This window comes from Hyposmocoma kahamanoa, unplaced genomic scaffold (genome assembly GCF_003589595.1).
Source record: "Hyposmocoma kahamanoa isolate Upper Pololo Valley unplaced genomic scaffold, ASM358959v1 64, whole genome shotgun sequence".
Lineage (NCBI taxonomy): Eukaryota > Metazoa > Arthropoda > Insecta > Lepidoptera > Cosmopterigidae > Hyposmocoma > Hyposmocoma kahamanoa.
In genome coordinates, this window is record NW_020653852.1 from 5,293,862 (window position 1) to 5,306,201 (window position 12,340).

Sequence of the window (12,340 nt, forward strand, 5' to 3'; positions counted from 1 at the left end):
CGATCTTTGTATTTTTTTGTGTAATACCAAGTGATGGGACGAACAAGTCGTGCGCCTGCTGGTAAGCGACACGCCTATTCATAACAGTTGCAGTGCCACTCAGAACTTTAAATCGCAAAGATGTTATGGGTACTGCCACTGCCTGCTGAGACGTAAGTTGACAAGTCCCATGTGCCTGTAATTTCACCAGCACCCTTACCCTTCTAAACCGGACCGCAGTAATGCTCACATTATTGCTTGGTGGCAGAAATCGATACGGTGGTAGTACTTCCCTGAAATTCTTTCACAAGAAGCTCTACTACTGCAACTATTAATAATTATTACGAACTAGTGAAGTAATTTCACAAAAATAAATTAATCTCATGGTAGTAAAATTTCATTATAATCAATATTATAATTTCAATTGCAAACGGGTAAATTCCAGTCAGCTTCTGATTTCTGTAGCTTCCAGTACAAATTCATCGGTTCTTGAACTTGACTCCCTAACCTCGGCCGACTGTGCCATTGCCGAGGAATACTGTCTCTAGCATTTAAAAATGTAAAAAAATATCTTTATGCTATAAAAGAATCGAGAATTCAAAATAATAATATAACTATAATAATAATGTACCCTACAATCTGATCAAACTAGGTTATTCTTTGTAACATGAGTATAATGAAATTTACGCAGTACCCTCGGACTCGTACCAATTACAAAGCTCCTAATGAATTAGTTGTAATACACTATCGGAACCGGGATCTCTTCATCAAGCGTCCATAAATTCTAACCACAGTGTGACAGAAATCGTCAAACTAAATGATTTGCGGTTTCTGTAGCCGACCAACTCTATCTCTTTTCAAGGTCATTGTAAGACAAAAAGAGACAGGCAGCATAGCGTCCTCTCGAATTAAACACTACAATGTCAGTGCCCAAAAATACGCCAACGTCAGATAGTGGTACAGTTTTACGCCGTATGCGGTAAAAACGGCGTAAAGCAACAGCCGCAATTCCTCGCTGAGGCGTTTTCATTTCACCTCATCGAAGCCTTTGGTGATTAAAAAGCCGGTACCTACTTCCTTTAGAAAAAACTTAACCAGCCAAGGGCTAAACGCTAATAGGTTACCTTAATTTTCGTGTGTTAACATAATAGGGCAATAATAATAATCATTAAAATATACTTGGATGTCAAAATAACACAAGAGAAAAAAAATTAATTAAAAAATAATTTTGGAACTAGGCTGTATGATTCTAATACCATTGCCTTTAAAGGATAAATATTTAGAATAGATTTAAAAACTTTTATTCAAAAATCTAATGAAAACAATGAAAATGAACAATAGATATGTACTATTAATAAGTAACTAATTAATCAAATTACAACAACGCTAAGAAAAATACTTCAAAAACACGTTTTAGTTTTGTCTAAACAAAAAGTTGCCAAGTTTTAAATATAAATACACGAATACAATAATTTGCATGTACTCGTTCATGTAATGGTCAATTATGCAAGTAATGGCATTGATCAACCTGCTTCAAGGTTAAGACCTATTGTCTTTCTGTGTAATACTCTACAAACTTAACTATTCACATAAGACTCCTTTGTTACTTTAGCAAAACATAATAAGTGTCATACATTTTCATTTGGAGATGTGAGTTTGCGTTTACTTTCATATAATTTATTGCTCAATTTTATTAATTTTCTTAACAAACTGCAATTTATAAATAATAAAATGTAATGGCTGCAATTGGAATTAAAATTGACAGCGTATTAATTGTTTATTGTAGTTTAATTGATTTAAAATAGACGTAAAAAAATTGCGTAATGAGGTTGTTGCAACAAAACAGTTGTAGATAACAATGGATTTATTTTATCCAGATGTTATTATTATAGGTATAGGTACTATATTTTACACAGTATTTCATCATCAACACTTTTACGCGTCCCATAGCTGGACACAGGTCTCCTCTCAGGCAAGGTCTGTCTTTTTTTATAATATTGATTAATGGGACGAACAGTTACAGTGCCACTCAAAGCTTTAAATCGTAAAAGTCTGAGGGATACTGCCACTGCTATTTCACACTGAGACATAAGTTGACAAGTCTCATGTGCCTGTAATTTCACCAGTACCCTTAACCTTCAAAACCGGAACACAGTAACGCTGACGTGCCTCCCTGAACGTCTTTCACAAGGAGCTCTACTGCTCATTGCGAGTTGGGGACTTCACGCGTTCTCCGACTGTTTTGAACCTTCTTCCTTCACCGAAAAGGTCAAAGTAAATTTCAAATTGAAATTTCGCACCTAAATTCCGAAAAACTCACGAGATACGAGCCCGGAATCGAACCCACTGCCTCTGCTTGAGAAGAGATAGGTCAAACTGTTAGGCTACCGTAGCTGTATTTACACAGTATTTACATGACATTAAACAAAGGTATCAGTCGGACGGGGTTGTACTATACTTACATAGAAAAAAACCTTCCTTGGCCTTTGTACTAATAAGTAATAACAAAAAATACTCTGCTGTAATATAATTTAGCAGAAAAGAAAAAATAATTCGTTACCTTTGACTCGTCTTTATAGTTAAATGTAGAAAATTTCATTAACAGCCGCACTCGAGGCGTTGCGTCGCGTCATGCCCGGGAGATGGGTGAAGTAGTAAGTACGAAGGGAAGGAAAAAAATACCAACATCCAATAATTTCTACAATAAGTTTCTGTATTTTCAATTTGTTTTGTAGAGAAAATTTAAACTTGGCTTTGTCTTGAATCTTCATCAAATCAACTTTTTTATCGCATCGAAACCCCAATGAAACCTTGGCCTATTTTTTACAATTATACTTTTTAAAGATTTTTTAGATGATTCCCTTTTCTCTATTTTGTTGCAATAAACATCAGATATGGATATACTTAATTGTAAATGTGTAAGGTCTAGAGATATACGCAGATGTTTCTTTTAGGTTTACGCTTAGGGTAACTCCACTAATAATTTAAATAAATGACTAAAATATATAATAACATAAAACTAAGTGTCTGCACTGTAACCAGTAAACATCAGAGGTCATTAAGGTCCTAATCCAAGTCCATACGCCGAGCTTCAGGTCACTAGGCTGTTGATTGGAATGTTGTCGGGTGTTTTGCAACAAGTTCTTCTGTCTCTTTTTCTCCTTAGCACTTTATATTTAGATATCCCTTTCGACCGAAGGTTCGCGAAGTGTGCCGAATTGTATCGAAGTTGGAGCTTTCTTAGCCAAGCCTTCTTCGGAAGTGAGTTTGAATTCTCGCAGGTTTATTTATGTCCCTTCGATCCGAGGTATTTTTACTAACGGAGTTTTGTACGCATCCATAATGTGTGATGCTTTGTTGAAGTTCATTGAGAAGTTACTAACATAAAAGGATGTTATACATAGACAGATATTATGATAGGCAAATAAAAAAATATATTGTTAAAAGTATAATTAAAAGTGATTACCAAGGTTTATGATAGTGAAATAATACCACTGCAGAGTTTCTATGCGTATTCTAACTTTTTGGTCTATGTATTACGGTCCACATACATTTTAATTTTAATCATTATGGCATTTTTAAATATGAATTCGATTACTTGTGTTCCGTTTTTAAATAACAATATAATGCACACTCAACCACACAGCATGCATGCAGTCAAAAACTGTCACTGTCAACGTATTTGAACAAAGTTTAAAGAATTTTTTTTCAATTTTATCAACTTTTATATCTTAGATGTCTTTTTGCTGCATTTAGTAAAGAAATCAATTAAACTCGACGTAATTATATTTATGTGTCATTTAATTATAATAGAATTGCATTTATTAAGAATAAGTAGTACAGTGATCGAATCCATATTTAAAAATTCATAATGGAGATCCATTTTCTGAGCGTTTCATTACAGTGTCGCATCAGTGGAAATAAAGAAGTCATTAGACCCCAGAATAAGTATAAGTAGCCATTATATCCATACTGAAAGCAAATTTTGATTTGTAAATGGTAGTACGTACTAGTTTACAATAGGCTGGCGTCACAAGAAGACGTCATTAACACATGCTAATACAAAATCACAATCATTCATAAAAATTCTATATTTTTTATATCATTTCAAGACTGATTGGTAAACGTTATTTGGATTTGAACCTGCGATTACGAATTCCTAGCTACCAAAACCCTAAAAACGTGTAGATACTATATATGGGATCTCTACGGCCGTTTCCACATACTCCTACTGGGTGCTCCTACTAGTAGTAGCACGAGGACTAACGTGTCCTTATGCTCCTACTGGTAGGACCAAAAGAATAAATAAGTTTCCTCGTGCTCCTACTCATGTACTGTCACCTATATGTATATGTAATTGATATTGAAGTACTCGTATGTATGTTATCGATTCTAGCTTCCATCTTCGTATATAATAAGATTCTGGTTGTTTTTCAAGCTTTGCCATTGACCTGGTTTAAAATTATTGTAAATGAAAAACTTTATACAAAAGTCCATGGTAGTGGTCCGTTTAGCTCTTTCAGGTTATTTCTGTATATACATTTAAATTACTATATTAATTTTAAAGAGCAACCCCTAAAGTTTCTTGATCATTCTCAGTTGAATCTGCCTTACGAAAGAGCGCAAAGTAACGATTTCAAGTGTAATTTTCTTTTTTACATACGAAATAAAGATATTTTTGACTTTTTTATTTTGATATTTTATTTAATCTACTTCAGTGTATTTGTTAGATACGACGTCACGATAGGATCGTAAGAGCATAAGAACATATTAGTCCTCGTGCTCCTACCAGTACGAGCATCTAGTAGGAGCAGGAGGAAACGGCCATCTCTACAACCCAAAATTATTCATTCTAAGTACAAAACCTGCTAATAGCATCATTATTTAGTTTGTATTACGTTAAACATTAATTCTGAATTAACAACTACATATCACACCACCAACACAACCGTCTCTCCTCCACCACAACTACTTCCGCTCGTCCTTTATAACGCCTACAAATCCTGAGTGTCTGATAAAATTCTAACTAAAACCTATGTAGGTTTACATTAATAATAAAAATATATAAATCTAACGCAACTACCCATATATCAACAGTTTCTTAATGGAAGTAACACCAAAAAAAGTTGTTATAAATGGCATGCGTTTGCGCAACGAACCGGCGACCGACTCCGACGCATGCGTGGTTTAGTTAGCTTTACGTAACTTGCTGAGAACTAAGGTGATGTAGAAATGTATATTGCTACTATTTTATTTATCACTTTGCTAATATATTTTAGAATCTATAAATCTAGGCAATTCGATAGGTATACTACATTAGCCTTTAACGCTTTTGTACCTGACCTTGATAACTAACAACGGCCTTTCGAGCGAGCAATTAAGTTCAAAATGTTTTTTCACTTCTATGCAACGTATATGTAATATAAATATTTTTGTATTTGAGTTTGAAGGATTTTGGCCGGTGCACTAGTACAGTAAAGGTCATCGCTCACTCCGTAACGTCTCGACTCTGGCCGAAACATTCAAAGTTAATTGTGTTTCAAGTATATTTCAGTACAGAACACTTTGGAAGACGATACTCAATACCTTATTGCATACCATAATGTTATATACAAGGTGGTAGGTAAAAAGACAAAATGAAACAATTTCTTTTTTAATATTTCTGTGAAAGAGGATTCGAAGCTGTAATCTATGATTCTTAGCCGTGGCATAGTAGAGCTGTTTACACGAGTAAAGGTCAAAGCTGGAATGTAGTGCATAAAGCAATAACGCTGGACATTACCCGTCTGTAAATTTCTAAAACACCCAACGGTAATGATCTAACTCGAAATCACACGACAGACCTTACTGCAATTGTTCAGAAACAAACTATTCATTTATTCAACTATACATTTAATTTAACCCAGGTATAATAAACCCATTCACTCCATATTTAGTACCTTTCGCAACACAGCCCTAAAAAGGATTACTTAGCGATGTGTAACAGTCACTTGGGCGAGCTAAATCGTCAGCACACGACACGATATTGCGTCGTGTCGGTATGCTCTGAGTGTGGAACGGGTCTTAGGTCATACCTACTAATATTAAATAATTATATTTTAATGAAGCAGTGATAGGCTAGTTAAATGATTGTTACGTATGTAGGAGACCTTGACTTTCATTTGGTGGGTGGACCTGCGCCACTGAGTCTTGTCAAATCTATCAAATCATTGCTTAATTAGTATTTTGTGCTTACTTTTTGGGATAACGTTTTGAGTTTACTCCAGTAAGGGTTGAAGCAGTGACGTATACGGCTTAATGATGCTAAATTAATATATTATATTATCTCGACCTTCTCCATGAACGTTTTTTGCTTTAGTTTTAAAATTTATTTTGACACCAATTTTGAATTTTAACATTTTTTGTTTACGCCTCTCAATTCCTATTGTAAATTTTTATTTTTTAATCTTGTTTCACTATACATATTTTCTTATATTGCATTCAATATCTTGACTTGCAATACCCTTTTCAGGCTCATGTATCACACTCTAGTCGTAACACATTTGTAACACCTGACTATGTACATGTGACAATAAATAAATACAATACAATACAGAATGGAAACGTTCCCTAATAGATTCATACATAATCTGTCATATCACCGCTTAATTAATATTTTGTTATTAAGTGTTATGGAATGTCAGAATGGTTCACCACCATTATTATTTTTTTGTGAAATTACTCCACTAATTGGGTATAATTATTATTACAAACATCGAACACTTAGAAAAAATTCCTTCGATCAGGCTGAATGCGAACCAACGTCTCCGTTAAGGATTTTTTGCCGAAGCGCCATCTGTGAGAAATCTATTTCCTCACTCACTCTGATATCTATATATAGTATATACATATCAGCCATATATACATTTTAGTAGCAGTAGAGATCCTTGTGAAAGCGTTCGTCCAGTGAAGTACTGCCATTTTACCTATTTCTGCCGCCAAGGGGTGATGTCAGCATTACTGTGTTCCGGTTTTCAAGTGTAAGAGTGCTTTTGAAATTACAGGCACATGGGATTTCAAACTTATGTCTCTGAGTGACGAGCGCAGGGGTAGCGCCTCTCAGATCTTTGCGATTTAAAGCTCTGACTGGCCCCGCAACTGTTATGTGTACAGGCGTGTAGTTTACCACTAAACGCACGTTTTGCTCATCACGTAACAGGATATTATAAAAAAAAAACTTAGTGCAATTACCTAGCCTCAAACTGGGACGTATTATGGTGAAATTACAAACACATGGGACTTGTCAACATTATATCTCAGGATGACGGATGCAGTGGCAGTGCGCCTCAGATCTTCGTCATTTGAAGCTCTGAGTGGCACCTGTTATGGGCAGGCGTGTCGCTTACCACCAGGCGCACGAGTTGTATTCGTCCCGTCACTTAGTATCATAAAAGACAACAATTAAAGTTTGATTTTTTTTTTCAATGTTTTTCTAAATGAAAAACATTGAAAAAAAAAAATCATTTTTCTCTCTCTTCAAAATTCTTTAATACGGCGCGGATCTTTTTAGCCAACCGAATAATATTATTAACAAAATTTTCAGTTACTGTTTAGAAATGTGTGTCTCTTTTCTTACCAACTCAGATATATATATGGAATATACGATATATACGGATATATAAGATAAGGAAATAGTGTATTACCTATTTTAACTAAAAATCAAATTGTCTAGTTCTAAAACAATTACGTAGGTGAAATACGTAACTTAGATGCCAGACGGCCAACGACACCATTCTATTTATTCTAAACAAGTAACTTTTACTTATATTCAACCTTATCTAAGTGACAACTAAGTTGTATCTAAGTTACATTGACGTTATGGTCAAATTGATTTTCGTAATAGAAGGAAACAGGTTCGTTAAAGTTGGAAATTCCGTAAATTTGAATTTACGTGTTAATTTTAGTCTTTGTATTGTATGTTTGTCTTTTATTTGGATGTACAACAGTTAGCACTGTAAATGAAGAAGCGCCGGATTCAATTTCGGGTGGGACCAATTTACGAAACGCCTCTTGGTTCCGATTTGCGTGGTTAGGAAGTGCGCTCGGAGTCAATTTCGTACTCATATTTCAGGGTGTGTCCTAATTTGAGACTAAGTAATTGGATCTAGTTATAGCATCTTGTAACAGTTTATTATTATCTAAATTTAAAGCAGCATACAAGTAATAATTGTTAAGCACCATAAATTGTCAAAAACCAAAACAAAAATTTGCAACAAGGACATAGAAAAATTCGTAAGATCCGCCGTTCGTTCCGTTGCTTAGTTGGCATAGCGTCTAGCACAGCTAGAAGACGCTGATTTGAATCCAGCCGGATGGAAGGAATTTTTTCTAAGTGTACGTATTAATAATTATAACAAACTAGTGGAGTAATTTCACAAAAAAATAATTTAATATCGTGGTGGTGAAACGTCCTAACATTGAATAAACGTAATTACATCATATTGTTATTATTTTTTATGATACTAATTGACTTAGTTGTCCGAAAAAACCGATTAAACTTCCATTTTGGAACCCGATTTTCATCTAACGAAAACCCGGGGCTTTCGGGATTTTCGTAACTCATAATATAATTGCATCGTGATTAATAATTATAAATATATGCTAACTAAATGCTAGGAACACGGGTATCTGGCTATAATGCAGCGACAGCATCCTCAAGATGGGTGCAGGTAAAATTTGGGTAGCGAGAGACGCATGAGGTTTGTTGTGTAACAACAAGTATGCTCTAAATATGCAAATTTATTTTAAAATATTAACGTTGACGATTTGTTTTTTATTATATATGAAGTCGATTGATCTCATTGAAGCTGTGAATTCCATAAATAATAAAAATAATCTACAAAACACTAATTTCGGGTCTTTTTTAAGTTTTCTGACACTTTTAAAGAATTATTTGGGAGACAATAGAAAAATATCCGAAAAAACCGAATAACCAGGTAACCGAAAATTAATAACCGAAAAAACCGGTTTTCAAAATCACTCGGTGCCTTAATCTAATTATAGCATTTTGCAATAGTTAATCTAAATTTAGAGCATCATATTGTAATCGGCCTTTGATTTTCTACTGCTGATGAAGTACTCTTTGGGGCAAATTTATTATGCCACGAAGGTATTGTGAAGAAGCATTTATTAATTTTTATTATTGACTGTATTTTATAGTCTATCTTTAAAACTAGAATGTCAATTCGCAAAAGCATTTGCGACGAAAGTTGCCTCGGCAGTATGACCAGTAGCCGTAAGCACACATATGCCATAAAGAACACGTACATCGCCACTCCCTTAACTGACAGACGTAACTGTGGAAAATTTTCAGGGCAATGTGTTTTCGCTTCGGTTACTCCTCGTGCTATAGGGGAGGCCAATCTCGTTCCATCAATTACTTACAATCATCATCGTCATCATCAGCATCATCATGGTATAATAAAACAAATAGTGTAACTCCATACAAACATAATAACGCGGCTTATTTGTGTGCATGCCCGTCCGGGCCGTGTACGGATACACATATTCGCATACCTAATATCCCGGTGCACTCGAGTTAGGGTCAAAAGGTTGTAAACCACTAATGTGCCGTGCCAGGTTCACGGCAATAAAATAGGATACTTCGGTCCACAAAAATTTATTCCATAGGTAAAGAAAGGCAACAAGAAAAGGTGTATAAAAAACAGGTACAACGCTACAAAACACTCCCTACTTAGATACTAAACGTGGGACAGACTTACTCCGAAAGGGTCGAGTTGTACAGAATTACAGATTGGTATTAACATTAAAATTGGCACATGATTTAGATTGAGAACTGGTAAAAAGATCAAAATTAGGCGCAATTAAAACTTATAGCGGAACTGCTCGCTACAGCGATGAGCAGGGAGTGACGACGAAACGAAACAAAATGAGAATGGTGAGGCAAACGAATTAAAGAACGATTCAAAATTTGAAAACAAGTGGCCAGAAACCAGAAAACAAGTGACAAAAAAGTGGGATGACGGTAGAAGGAGGTCACATCGTCACAAGGGATACACGATTTATTGTTTTAAATAGAGTTTTTGTATCGTTATGGATCATATGCCTCAGAATCGATCTCATAACATCGTTTCAAAATTTGTAATAAATAAAACACCTTTATTACATGATTTAATTGCCATAATATGTTTTTTTTTTTTGCTTTCCACACATGCCAATCATTTACATCTAGCTAAACTCTTCAATAATAATATCATATAACTTAATGTCCAAAGCATTGTCCTCCTATTCATTTTCCGTTGATTTACTTGACGAAATCATTAAAACAAAAGTCTCTACTTACATTTGTTTAAATTGTGAATACGGTCTAAACGATTCGATCCACTGTCGTTTTGAATCGATTCGCTTAAAAATGAATCGATTAAAAAATCGCTACATCCTATGCAATGCAAGGATCTCTGCTGTTATTAAAACGTCTACGCTCTAGGTCGTTACAGGCAATGGTCAATCTAGCGTATTACCAAACTGCTTTCTTCAAAACGCCATATCTATACTAGCTGTCATAGTAGCACTTAAACACCTTGTGAAAGAGTTCGTCCAAGGAAGTACTGCCACTTTACCTATTTCAGCCGCCAAGCAGTAATATCAGCATTGCTGTGTTCCAGTTTTAAAGGGTAAGGGCGCTGGTTAAATTACAAGCATATGGGACTTGTCAACTTATGCCTCAAGGTGACGGGCGTAGTGGCAATGCCCCTAAGATCTTTGCAATTTGAAGGTCTGAGTTACACTGCAACTGTTGTGGATAAACATGTCGCTTACCACCAGGCGCACGACTTGTTCGTCCCGTCAGTTGGTATTATTAATAAAAGCTGTACGATATATACGTGACCAAAACTTATCCAAAACAAAAATATTATTACAAGGGGTATTAAACTCTTGTATTGTAACAAATAAGATACCTTGTGTTTGTTACCCTACTTATTGTCAAATAGCTCATTACCAGACAATAATGGTACAGATTTTGATATATTTTCACAAAGCATAAACAAAAATTTAATTAATTTTTAATACTGTCGTGTTTTTTCATAATATTTATTTCGTACTATTTATTCATAATTCATCCGGTAATTTCCTTATTTCATGTTTTTTAATCAGCTGTGTATATATTTTTTTGTGTACAATTAATTTCGAAAATCGCCTCCAGTGCAACGGAACAAGATGTCAATGTGTAGCTTGATATGCTGGCGTGGTGTCTGTAATTGTGCAACATTGAATAAATAAATAAATATTACATATCTTATTATTGTTGTAAACATCAACATGAACATTAGTATAAACGCGTAAACATCAAACGATAAGCATATAAACAAATAAATATATAGCCAATTAATCGAGATGATCTTATCGCTTAATTTCAATACATTAATAGGCAAATTAACATATTGAACTTAGTATTCAAGGCAAACATGGACCGGATCTAGGATTTACGATATTGTACAATAGCTTAAATATTCGACCTACGTGTGCAAATTCATATCTGTATTATTTGCATCTGATAATTATGCGAACCATTCAACAGGTTTCTTTTGACTTGTGCCTTATGCGTTATGTTGTTTTTCATACATTAGGTTGTTAATTACACTGTAATGAGTAAACCTATTTAGTACACAAGCAGTCAAATGGTAATAGTTATTTAATATAAGTAAATTACTATAATTAATAACACAATCAATGTATTTTCTTTTAAAGTAGCCTATTATTGTGTCCCCCTACGGGGCAAAGGTCTCACTTCTCGACGTCCACAACTGCCAATTTGACGCAATGTATTTTTTTGTGATAACAAGTAGCGGGACGAAGAAGTCGTGTGCCTGGTGGTAAGCGACACGCCTGTGCATAACAGTCGCAGTGCCACTGAGAGCTTTAAATCGCAACGATTTGAGGGGCACTGCACGGCGCCTATCACCCTGAGACTACTAATTTCTCCAACACTCTTACCCTTCAAAATTGAAACGCAGTAATGCTTACTGCTTGGTGTCAGAATAGGTAAGGTGACTAACTCTTTCACAAGCTCTTCTGCTGCTTGTTAATTGTCAGACCAGTCCCTTGCCGTGTGAGACCATCTCTATGGGTCCATGCGACAAACTTATCCAGCGCAGTCTCATTTCAGTTTGACAGTCCTTTTCAAAACATTGTTATATCTACCAGTGTAGGTCAATCAAAGCTGGTTTTTATTACACCGTTGGAAGCCAAGATTTAAGTTTTCCCTTTATCTTTTCGTAAAAATAACTTGTTTCCAACCTAAGTGTCGCATACCCACTTTTACCTTACTATAGACAAATAGTTCTTATACCATTTCGATCCA

General features: G+C 35.0%; 1 protein-coding gene across 2 annotated transcripts in view; it reads left to right on the top strand.

Moving 5' to 3' along the window:
- Positions 1-12,340, top strand: part of LOC113230620 (hillarin) — a 120,819-nt gene that overhangs the window by 40,662 nt on the left and 67,817 nt on the right. The gene's annotated exons all lie outside the window — the stretch shown is intronic.